The sequence below is a fragment of the Leiobunum rupestre genome, chromosome 3 (assembly GCF_980474605.1).
Source record: "Leiobunum rupestre chromosome 3, qqLeiRupe1.1.hap1, whole genome shotgun sequence".
Classification (NCBI taxonomy): Eukaryota; Metazoa; Arthropoda; class Arachnida; order Opiliones; family Sclerosomatidae; genus Leiobunum; species Leiobunum rupestre.
In genome coordinates this window covers 24,225,604-24,238,695 of record NC_143386.1, presented here as the reverse complement: position 1 = coordinate 24,238,695, position 13,092 = coordinate 24,225,604, and the positions used below count along the sequence as shown (strand labels likewise).

General features: G+C 35.2%; 1 long non-coding RNA gene across 1 annotated transcript; it reads right to left on the bottom strand.

The window, feature by feature from the left end:
* Positions 1-12,026: 12,026 nt before the first annotated feature.
* On the bottom strand, positions 12,027-12,596 carry LOC149949855 (uncharacterized). The gene is made up of 2 exons (XR_016479971.1): positions 12,355-12,596; positions 12,027-12,280 (listed from the first exon to the last, which is right to left on the bottom strand). It is a non-coding gene; the product is annotated as an uncharacterized LOC149949855 (long non-coding RNA).
* Between the last annotated feature and the right edge of the window lie 496 nt (positions 12,597-13,092).

Genomic DNA, 13,092 nt, shown 5'->3' with positions numbered 1-13,092 from the left:
CACCCCCGAATGTCTGGAAACCCCCCCCCCCCCCACCCGAAGAAAATTTCTGAAAGAAACACTGCTTTTATATTTCCCAGCCAAATGTTTACTCTTTGTTAAAATACCCTGCAATCATCGATAATTAAGAGCAAAACACAAGGATAATACATACTAAGGTTGATGTAAATCATTCTTGCAAAAACAGTTTTCCTTTCCCCACCCCCGGACTCAATCTTTTATAGAAAGACTTTTATTTATTTTTCGTGAAAAATATAAACCAAATAATTTGATCTTACGTACAGGTTATTTAGCCAAACAGTTCTTGTGACTAGAACCAAAACTAAAACTCAGTGCCGAATTAAAAACTAGGCACACTAGGCACGTGCCTAGGGCCCTTAGGGTCAGGGGGCCCCGGAAGATCCCATGACAATAGCCTGTATCTCGTTTTACGTTGAACTCGAAAGATGAAACCGACCCGAAACGAGTACCTTGTAACCTTACGTACCGAAACGTTTCCCTATTACCTGACTCCGTCTCTCCTATCCGAATGAACGCGAACCACCGTGCTAGATGAGACAGACTCAGGCTAGACATTTTTCTCTACGTGAGGAGGAAGGGTTTGAACACCAAGCCCCTCCCCCTTGTCTACGCCAGTAAGCTATAGACACCATCTAGCTACCGAAGGACCCTACGCATTGTCTACTTTTGCTACAGACCCAAGACATAGTCTATTTTAACCAAGTCCATCTCTACCATCGAGCTAGGTAGGGCTAAGCCCAAGGAGGGACCTTTATATTTGTTTTATAATTTCAATGTAAAGTACTCAATAAAGAAAGACCCGGCAATGCAATCCGCTAAAACGGCTAAAAACTACCTTCGAAAAACATCTTTTATTAGTCGTAATGCTAGGATTTATTATTTTAACAGAGTACGCAACGTAGATATCTCGGGATAGCCATAACCAGTCGCAGGGTAAATATAATCCACAAGCCTTTGGTTAACAATAGTATAAGGGAATATCGTTTTTGTAACTCACTATCGTGGGTTTTCCCCGCTCGGTTGTCGCATTTTTATTAAAGTTGTTCTAATCGAGGCGCTGATCACTACGCGTAATCCGTGTACAGGCTTGTAGCTGTGACTGTACTAAAACATTTACGCTGATTACGTTTAATCTGTACTGCCAAGGCTGTATTCTCTGTAATCGGTGTACAGAATTTTCAGAAGTGGTTAGCCCATCAGCTCTAATAAATAAAACGTATTCTTCTCCAAAAATGTATACAGGGTGTTTGTTTGTGCGGACAAGTGTTTTTTTTTAGAAAAACTACGTAAGGTAGAAACGTGAAATTTTTATAGGTAAATTAATACACCGGGGGACATTGATTTGTGAAATTTAATCGTTTTTTGAAAATATTTTCATACTTTTAATATAAAAATTATTTTTTCACCACTAGGTGCTAGATAAATTTTTTCAATTGGGAATATGTAGATCATCATCTAAAACCTACGAATACCTTTGGTCCGATGAAAAAAGACCTATTTTTCACTGAAAAACGCAACTGGAACAATTGACAAGTTGAGCAAGCCAAAATAAACGTTTTATTTCAGAAAGCAGTAGTCGCACACTTTATTGCGAAAACAAAGTTCAATCATTTAAAATTTTTAATAATGTTTTTATTGCGGACGTTTTTTTAGCCTTTAAAAAACTTGGAAACAGATTTTGAAACATCTTATTAGATGTGCACGTACGTTTTTGGTATTTAAATGGAAGTCACTTTTGTTTAACATCATTTAGATCCTTAATCATTCGAATAATGGTACGTTATTCAAACTCAAAATTAGGCTCACCTAATCCACTCTTGAAAATCACTTAACTGTATTGAGGGACGGTCTTCGGTTAGGATGTCACACTTGAAAAATCTCACACATTATTTTCGGATTTCGGTCACCTTCTCCAAAGTACAAGGCAACAATAGACAAATAAAAAATTCGCCTAAATTGCCACTTCTCATTTGTACTCCACCTCGAAATGCTGGATCACTCCGATTGGTTATTTTATTTTTTATTTATTTTTTCGGGAGTCAAGACCACCTTTTATGTGGCGTGATTGGCCTATAGTTTAGATAATTGCCGTAATGGCGCAACGAACTCTTAGAAATTTGTTGCTTATAGCAGACAGTTTTCTGGTCTTGTCAATCCGGATCGGATTAGGAAAATAAATGTATTTATCGAGCCAATGAAAATCAAGCTGTAGGTTTTTGACTGAAATTAGATTAGGCCTAGATGACGCTAGCAGCAACGAACACGTGACTAACAACACCTTATCGTCCTCTTTTTAAAATCCCTGTTTATAGCAGAGAAGATACGTTTACAGGAGATATTGTTTCTGTCTATTTCGGTACACTCCCTCCGCTCTTGAATACGAACCATAATTCTAAAGAATAACTATCACGATGATGTTAAATAAAAGTGACTCCCATTTAAATACCAAAAACCTACGTGCACCTAAAAATTTATGTCTAATTAGATGTTTCAGAATCATTTTCCACGTTTTTAAAGGCTAAAGAAAAGTCCGCAACAAAAATAATGATTACACTTTTAAATGATTAAACCCGGTTTTCGCAATAAAGTGCGAGACTACCGCTTTCTGAAATCAAACAAGTTTATTTTGGCTTGCTCAACTTGTCAATTGTTCCAGTTGCGCTTTTCAGTGAAAATAGGCCTTTTCCCATCGAACCCAAGGTATTCATAGGTTTCAGATGATGCTCTACAAATTCTCAATTGACAAAGTTGATTTTAACAGGGGCAAGACAGTCAGAACGGGATTTATTTAGGTTCCTATAGAGGCGCAAATATACGTACTTTTATTTAACTAATAGGCTATTGTAAACGTCGTAACAGTTGATACAGTTTTGAATACTAGAGATTAGCGTTTTTGATTTACATAGAGCCCGGTAGTGGCCAAAGCGAGAAGCTCATAAACTACTAGGTTGTCGTCTGATAAGCAGACTATTTTCCTTGATAAAAAACCAAAGCGTCTGCTTAGCAGACGAAAACCCAGTAGTTTATGAGCTTCTCGCTTTGATCACTACGTGGCTCTATGTAAACATAAAAGGCTAATTGGCTGTCGTTAATAAAATAAAAACTTGAAGGCCCGGTCACTAATACATAAAAAGCCCGACCCGATTCAGCCCGTTAAAAAAAAAGCCCAACCCCTTCCGGCCCGAAAAAAATTAATTTAATTGACACCCGACCCGACCCGCCAAAAACTTTGAAATCGAAAACCCGGCCCGCCTCGGGGCGGGCTCGGGTCGGGTAAGCCCGCCTTTAACGGGCCCAAGACTCATTTCTAGAACTAGCCCTTAAGACACTAAAAGATAAAATACATTGTTTTTTAGAACCACTTCAGTATCCGGATTTGAACAATATTCCAAATTAAATAAATGAACCATTAAATTTCGGTGATAACAAAACGAGTGAAACCCAACCCAAAGATATAGCTAATATGGAAATTAATTATACCGATAATAGTGCCAATGAAGATGATGAAAATGATTTTAGATTTCAGGAGAATGAAGAATCTAATACATTAGATGACGAGATTAATAATAACATGCAAAATGATTTCGATATTCATCCCGATGGAGATGAAAATGCTCCATTATACCCAAATTCCCCGTTACTTGTTTGTGAATATTTAATAGCAATTTTGTTGTTTGGTACTCGTCACTCGTTAACTGGCGGAGCATTACTAGATTTGTTATCTCTTATTAATTTACACTGCGCGATACCCAACTTATGTACCTCTTTCGTAAATTTTTTCAAAGGTTTACTTTCCCTTTAAAAACTCATAAATTTTGTTATAAATGCTCATCTGATGACTTTAACGATAACGACGTTTGTAATTTGTGCAAAGCTGATTGTAAGGACGAAAGAAATATTTCACATCTGGTAGAAATTGATTTCATCAGTCAACTGTCGACTATGTTTAGCAGAAGCGGTTTTTTTTCAAGACATTCAACATAGATTTACAAGAACCATCAATAAAGATTTAATTTCGGATATATATGATGGTGCGATATACAAAAATATGAGTGGTAAAAGACAATTCCTATCGTATAAAAATCATATTTATCTTATGTGGTATACGGATGGTGTACCTCTTTTTAAATCATCCAAGAAAAGCATACGGCCTTTATTTTTAAATATTTTAGAATTACCAGCTCATAAAAGATTAAAAAAAGAAAACACTTTGTTCGCGGGAGTTTGAATCGGACCTGAAAAGTCAAATATGAACGTTCTTTTTAAGTCATTTCATCACTTATTTGAAAAACTCATGGATGGTGTCGAAATTCAAATGAGTAATAAAAGCCCAATTAAAATTCGATGAAGACTGTTGCGCGGCACTTGCGATTTGCCTGCAAAATGTATGGTTTTAAATATGATGCAATTCAATGGTGCATATGGCTGCCCTCAGTGCTCACAGAAAGGTAAATCCGTCTGTCAAGTTTATACGTATCCGTGTGATAAAGTTAACATTGATAGGCCGTACAGAACACACGAAGAAATGGTAGCGTTAGGTTTGGAAGCGCATGAAACTGGTAGAACAATATTAGGCGTGATAGGTCCAACAGTTTTAACCAGTCTTGTGTGTGACATAATTAATTCCACGGCGATAGACTCAATGCACTGTCTATATGGGTGTAGCGAAAAAACTGTTTGGTTTATGGTTCGAGACACAGTTCTCAGATTTTGAATTTTCAATATGTAAGAAGAAAGCGGAAATTGAACCAAAATTGTTGAAAATAAGACCACCTGATTTTGTGCAAAGAGTGCCTAGAGCTCTATCAGAATCTAGCTATTGGAAAGCAACCGAGTGGAGAAATTGGTTTTTCTATTATTCATTGCCTTTATTATTCGAAATATTGCCCAAACAATATTTCGAACATCACATTTTTTTGGTCAAGGGAATTTTTATTTTGAACCAACACCAAATACTATTAAGTGAGCTAAAACAAGCGAAGAAAATGCTCGTGCAGTACGTAATGGATTTCGAAATACTATATGGAAGCCAATTTATGACAGCGAACGTTCATCAGTTGTTACATATTTCAGATTCCGTTTACAATTTAGGACGTTTATGGGTTACTTCTTGTTTTTCTTATGAAGATATTAACGGAGCTGTGTTAAATTTTATTCACACGTTCCATCGTTTATTGAAAAAATGGATCCCTTAATAAACGTTTATAATGATTGCAGAAAATTAACAGCCAAAGGAAAACAATACAAGTTATTAGAAAATATTACGCCTTTGATATTTGCAATAGGAAAGTTTGAAGAATATTCACCTAAATATTATTTTGTAAGAGATCCATTAATACATATTTTGGATAGTGTTAATCAAATTCAATTATTTTCGTGTTTGAAAATTAAGAACTACATATTGCACTCGGAAAGTTATGATCGCACTAAAAGGCACCGAAATGATATTGTATCTTTCAAATCTCCCGATCGAGTAATCGGATACGGTCAAATTAAAACGTTTGTAAAGCACACGCCATTATGCAAATGTCAAAGATTGTGTACTTGCAAAGTTTTTATTGCGCTATTATTTCCAAATTCAGTTATATTTTTCCATTTAGAACTAGCCCAATATATTATATGGAACATGAATACATAAAAGAAATAATTGACGGTCCCACTCAAAATCTACCTGTTTTACTTGAAAACATTTGTTTGCCTTGTTTCATAGTTAAATCAACTAATAAAACATACCTTGCAGAACCATGTAATATCATCGAGGGTAATTAGGATGGAATTAAAAGTAATTTAGCTAAGATGAGCGTACCAATTACATTTCGTAAAATCATAATGAATTTGGTGTAATTATTTCACATAATTTGAAATAAGAAAAATATTTTAAATCATCATCAGAATTTAAATTATTTATAAAATATCATTTCAATATCGAATACATTGATTTAAAAATATGTATCTGGTATACCAATAAAATACCCTTACCAAAAAGAAGTCTTATTTAGGGTTAAAATAGAATTAAGTTTGTTTTTAAAAACTAAAATTCGTAATGAAACAAAAAGCATTTTTTAACATATTAGAAAGACTTATTTAGGTCTTAAATAAGGGTAAAGTAAGTCACGATTTCAAAGACTAGATTTCACACTTAAATAAGACTTGGTTTAAACTAAAAAATGTCTGTATATTTTAGTTACATTTTCGTTTAAATTAAGTCTTAAATGAGTCTAATATTAGACTAAAATAAAGAAACTGTAGAACAAAATATATCTTAAAGATTTGAGGCTCTCGCTATGTTCCTGGTGCTCAGGAGGTCCAAGACTCCGTAAGCGGCTTAAAAACATATCGCGAGACTGCGAAAATAAAACGCGGTCTTTTAAGCACCGCGGGTTCATACGCCAAAACGGCGGCGACCGGGGCATCGTAAAAGTGACAAGAAATCGCGTCGTCGCCTGAAAAAAATGACGGGATATGACCAACTTGTTTTAAGCGGAAATTGGAACGAAAGTTCATTCGGTCTAATCGAGCGGAGAGTAGTTTTTGGTGATTTTTAGCACGCCAGGTGAAACTTTGGGTGTCTGAATTTAGATGAAGAAACGCTTCAATAAAATCGAAATCAGTAACGAGATCGTTTAAATTTTGACAAAGGGGAAATCGATACTCAGTATATACAGTTATTACCATCGATAGGGGATAAACAACAATTAAATTCGCCGAAAAGAATAACAGTGTCAGCAGGATCAATTTTGTCAACGATATTCCGAATATAATTCAGGGTGTCAATCGCGATATTATCATTTGAAGACGAAATGTAAATACAGAAAAGATGAATTGGGAAAATCCCCGCCTTAAATTTCATATATAAACAAACATCGTGGGAAGAATCAAAATAATTAACATAAGGACGCAGAAAAGGATGAATCGCGATTGACACACCTGGACTGCCAAGGAGGGCACGTGATAAAAGACGTAAGGCCATTGAGACCAAATATAAGAATTAGCGAAATTAGAATTTTCGTAAGTCTCTTGAAAACAAATAATGTCCGGATTAAATCGAGTCACGAAATCACGAGCGCGAATGGACGGAATTAAAATGAAAAGTTTCAAAAGGCACACGAGCCTAAAAAAACGATAAAACCAATTTTCAAGGAACCGAAAAACGGTTATAAAACCGAAAATATCGGTGGTACCGGAAATGTAACTATCAACTTCGATAGCAGGATAGTTTAAGCTTCAAAATAATATAAAAATCGCCGCCCTAAGGCACTTTTAACCGTTGAAATTCTTTAAAAACACGGAGCGCAATAAAACACGGTTTCCACAGAAAGCCGAATAGGGGGCGAGTGGTGGAGATTAGTATATACGCAGTGTTAAGTTAAAAGGAACCACCTATACTGCCCTACATTTCAGAAACGCATTATCTCCAAAAAGCTGTTTTCGAGAAAAATCGCTTTTTTGATTTTTATAAAAAATAAGAAAATTAAACTAACTAGAAATGAGGAAATTAATTGATTTGGGGTATTTTTTAACGAAGATTCCGATTATGACATTACCAATGACTAAAATTACTTGGATGTTTGAATAATGCGACATAATGCGTTTTGAACGTCCCCAAAAGAACAAAATACTGCGCAGAAACGCATTATAAACTCATAATGCGTTTCTGAACAGCAAATTCCAACTCCTGAGTCAAAACAGAAACGCATTAAAGTGTTGGTTGCACGAAAAATCGATAGTAATAAAAACGAATGAATGCGGGCTTGTTTTGAAGCCCAGGACGTTCTCTTTCCAAAAATGTCATTGTCGAAACAAATTTCCAAGCCTAAGTGTATTAACTTTGAGTCCGAAACTGACCTTTTTCGCTCCCCAAAATACTGAAATTTTCGGCGAATTTTCTCCTCCGTAGCACGAGCAATTTGGGGCAAATCAAAGCTGTAGTTTTATTCCTAAAATAGAAGGAACTGAAGTGGAGGGATTCTATTTACTGGTAGAATTTTTCAAACCAGAGGTTTTTAATCATAATATTAGGCTTATTATCGAAATAAAAAATATTTTTTTACGCGCACGCTACGCGCACGCTACGCGCACGCTACGCGGCGCGTGCGACCCGACGTTTTAAGAAGAATTTACAAGGAGCCTTCGGTTTCATATCGTTTTTCTACTACGTAGGCTTGTGTATGCCTATTTCAATTACTACTGCGTAGGACTTTTTCCTGGGTGTTAAATCAACTCGCTTTTAATCCCAGATGTAAAGAAATGTATTACATACAATTAGCCAATGATACGCTTCGCATTTTCTGACGTCATGGGTGCCGAGAAGTCTGGAAATTCGCCGAAAAACTCGATTTCCACCATTTCGACTTCTTTTTATAATAATTCAAAGACCACGTAACCGATTTTGATGAAATTTTCTGTACTTGCTATAAAATGTTGGCTCTTTCTAATGAACCATTAATTAGCCATAGCTAAAATTTCGTGCAACCAACACTTTAAATGAAATTTGTTGCATTTCTAATTATAATCGGACGATTCCACAAAAATCGTGTTTGTCAGAGTACCTAGGCTTAGTTATAATTTAATTTTAAAGGAAAATAATCAAAATAAGTAGTAAAGAATAACTGGAGTAAAGTAACTATTATCTTAACATTATATATTATCATAACTTAATTTAAAAAAATATTTAATGATATTATCATAAGTTAATCATAAATAAGCTTAGAATTAAAAAAAATGAAAACATTTTATTTGTTAAAATAAATATTCTTATATAAGGAACATTTTGTTCACAGCATAAAAACTATTATAATTAATTTACATTATAACATAACATTCTATATAACGTTCTATTCTTCGGCCAATCCAAGACTCTTTAGTAAGTCATCGCTATTGTTGTTTTCTGGCAGCTCCATCCAAAATAATCTATGAATCACGGGGATTCGACAAATAATTTCCTCAATTAGTTTAGCTTTCTTGGAAGGATTAATTTCCCATTGAAAAGTAGTCGGAGATGAAGGTAAAACATTTAAATATGACGTTTGCATGAAGTTCCATCCCTTTGGCCCAAGTATGCCCCCTCTAAGCGCAGGTATGCCCATTGAAAAGTACTCGGAAATGAAGTTAAAACAATTTATTATCAAGTTTTATTATTGAAATTAAATTAAATCATTTTAAAGTAATTTTAACTGAATTATTCAAAACCTTGTGTGAAAATGAAGTTATAAGAAATTTAAACTGAAAAAAATGTCGGTAAAATGGATAAACATTCAAAACCTTGCGCGAAAATGAAGCTAAAACGCTTTGTATAAGCTGGCCAAGTTCGCTCTTATCTTAGCTAATGGTATGCCCGTGCTATAAAGCATCGGCATACCATTAGCTAAGATAAGAGCGAACCAGGGCGATTTGTATAAGCTAGGAAAATCTCTGGACAAGTTCTCTCCTATCTTGGCTAATGGTATGCCTGGTATGCCGGTATGCTTTTTAGTAGGGGCCCCAGTGGGCCCTAAAACTAATCGAGAAAGTCTAGCAGACAATTCTATCGCGTTTGAAAAATTTATCGGACCAATTCCAACGTTACGTCCTAAGCAGATGCTTATCTCCTGCACGATAATGCGTTTCTGCGCGGTAATTTTGAAAATTTGGCTTAAAAATGCGTTTTGTCAATTACAATATCTTGAAATCTCGGAGATATAAAAATAAATGGATTTGAAATTAGGAATCAGCGACGTAAAATTGGTATAAAAGGTAGTGAAACTCAAAATCTCAAAATTGGTCGATAAAGCGTTTCTGAAATGTAGGGCAGTATAGTCTTAGTCGATAATTCAAAATAACGGTAAAAAACGCCGCCGATCAGTTTAGTAAAATATTTTCGGCGGCGTAATCGTCGGCCATTTTCGGTATGGAGATACAGGCCGGAAGGCAGGCAAGGCTGCCAGATTTCGATAGACCGAAAACGGCCAACTCTCTCAAATGTTTTTCGTTTTCAAAACGAAAATTTTGCGGCGTAGCCGCGTAGCTATCGACTAAGACTATGGACGGTATTGTAAAGGATGATAAAACTAGCGAAAAAGTAGATTAGTCCATTATGAAAAGGGATAATAAAGCTAAACCCTAAACAAATTTGACGAAAAGAGAAACTAAGCCTAAACATTGAACATTTCTTCAAATTTGTTTAGGGTTTAGCTTTATTATCCCTTTTCATAATGGACTAATCAACTTATTCGCTAATTTTATTATCCTTTACAATGCAGTCCATAGGTGGTTCATTATAACTTAACCGTCATGGGCCAGTCAGTTATCTTATGGCGGATATGTAGTAGGCCTACCCTCTCAGAAATTTCTTAATGATGTAAAATATTTTGAAAGTGTATTTATTGGGTACCATAAAGTAAATACCAAACCCTTTTTGTCAAATGAGATAGGCGTTGTAAAAAATGTAGCTGAGAAAGAATCTTCTGTAAAAGTTGCCTATCCAAAAGACATAATTATGTGTTTTGTAAAAATGCGAACATTGATAAGAACTAAATTCCTAAACCAGTCTTCTAACGAAGAAGTTGCAAATAAGAAAAGTACAAAAAAACTAAAAGGTTTGTTACTTTCTTAAATTTAAAAAAATAGGTTGTGATATTTTTATTAGAATATTTAATAGATACATTAGTCTATATGGCTTTATCCTATGAATATCACTAGGGTTAACTATAAGTCTCAGACGGGTCTCTTAAGTACCTGAGTTAAGCAAATTATTTTGTGATTTTAAACTATGCCTTAATAACTTGGCAATACCCTATTTAATAAAAAAAATTGTTTTATCATAAACCCTAATGTATTTATTTACTGTTAACTTACGTTTTAAATGCATAAGACACTTTAATTAAGCAGACGACCTTTACTCGCCTCGCAGAATTTCCTACAAACCGTTTTTCGAAACCCCGTTGTTACCACCTTACTGAAAACTCAACTGAGAAAACGAATTTTTCCGATGCAACCGGACACGCGTCAACAACAGAAATGACATCCGTTTCGACGATAAAATTTTAATAGTTATACAAAATAATAATTGGTTTGCAGCTTGGAAATAGCCATTGTTTGAAAAGGCACTTTACATATTTTCCAGTTAAACGGAAATATTATACCTCATAAGATATCTAAGTGTAAATCTTAACTTTATCATTTTGTTTTTGGTTTTTTTTATTGGAGATTCTAATTCTTATAAGGAACTATTTATGCCCTGGCTCTACGCCCGCAATTTTATGTTTGCAGTGTTAACAGCTGGACACCTGACGAATATGTTATTTCTTTGGTCTAGTCTACTTTTACTATTTGTGCGACGCATGTCTGTATAATATTGCTACTCATTATTTAACGATTTAATCTAAAAACCATATAATTTCGGTCTCTTCTCGCTTACAAAAAAATAACCTACCTGAATCGAAGTCAACGGCTAGTAAATCAGTCTGCAGGTGCGGTGTTTGCGATGAGCCTATTTTCATTTCAAAGATTTTCTGGTTCGTGACTGACCAAGTGCTTGCAGATTTCGGTAAAGGCTTAAATAAATAAAAGGCCGTGTCTATTTTGGGCCGGAAAGTAAGGATACTAACCGCGGTTTCTGAAAATTCACTTACACTTGTTATTATGACTCAGAATATCTGCCAAGAAACTGCTACTGTAGCCGTTCTTTACTCTAGAAGGGTGGGTAACTTGGCGTCGGAGGCCTAAGAACCAACTACACAATAACTCTCCACTCTTTAACCACACATAGGCTTAAGAAATAATATAAATGATACGATACTTGTGATATACTTATGTTAGAAATTACCCAAATTATTTACGCTGTGGTACTGATGATCTTTCTTTAACATTAAGCGCTTTTGTGGTTTACTATTCCAAGTTCTACATGTTCTAAACCAGAAGACTATTTACAGCCTCTTCAATAAAAGTAGAAATTCCAAAAGAACATTAGAACAGATTTTAAAAAAGTACAGTTCATTAAAATAAATTAGACCGAGATCACAAACGTTTTTAAAAAAATATTTTTATTAAAAATAACTCAAATTTCTCCTACCATATTAACATTAAAACCCAACCCAACATTTGAAAGCCAAATTTACCGCTTTCAACCCTCGAATTACATCTCGGTCTCGTGTTATTGTGTTTGTGGTTCCGCTATGGAAGTGCCTTCGACGTCCATGAACTCGATCTCCAGCATTTCTTCCTCAGTTTCGCAAGTATCGGCGGAAGAATACGTCGATAAGGTGTCGTCGGCTTCCGAATTCTGTAACGAAACCCGGCCCGTAAATAACTAAGAAACTCATGATGTTTAAAATCCATCAAAGGAGACGCGTTTACTGGTTCGTAATCGGGATCCTGAGAAGAATGGTAAGACTCCACTTCGGCCTTGTGCAAAAGTTCTTCCAAAGTCTCTTCAGTTGAGAAATGGTAATTTTCGGGAGTGACAGGACCAGTAAACCATCGATAAACCCGACATACTACGCTTTCACTTCTGATGGGAGAATCCTATTCATTAAAGAAAAGAGTAGGATTTAAGTGTCCATTTATCTCTTGTCACATGCAGATAAATTACCACACGGCGTTGTTTAGCATGAGGCTCATCGGAACGTTCATCTATACCATCATCAGAAGAACATAACTTTAAACTATCATCAAGCGATCTATTCGAACCAACTTCGGATTGTCGACGAATGCGGCGGACGTACTTAATCTATTTAAACAGTTAATTACAAACTCCTATAACATAAAACCATACATCTTACATGTCCTCGGACAGATTTTTCATATATTTTCAAAACTTTCGAAACCAAATCCATTCCGTGAGCAAACAGAGTAGAGAAGTTTGAATAAACGTGACCCTTCTTTGAAACGTTATCAACTGTTTCAATAAAAAGAGAGCTGAAGTTTGGATGGGTTTATTAATTATTTAAGAAAATAAATTAACTACCGAAATATTTTCGTAACTTCGATGAACCTGTTAGTACCATAATTATGAACCTCGGAACATCCGCTAACAAAGCGTTTAATAGATACTTGACAATACCAATTACGAAATTCGGTATTAAGCCTTTTTGT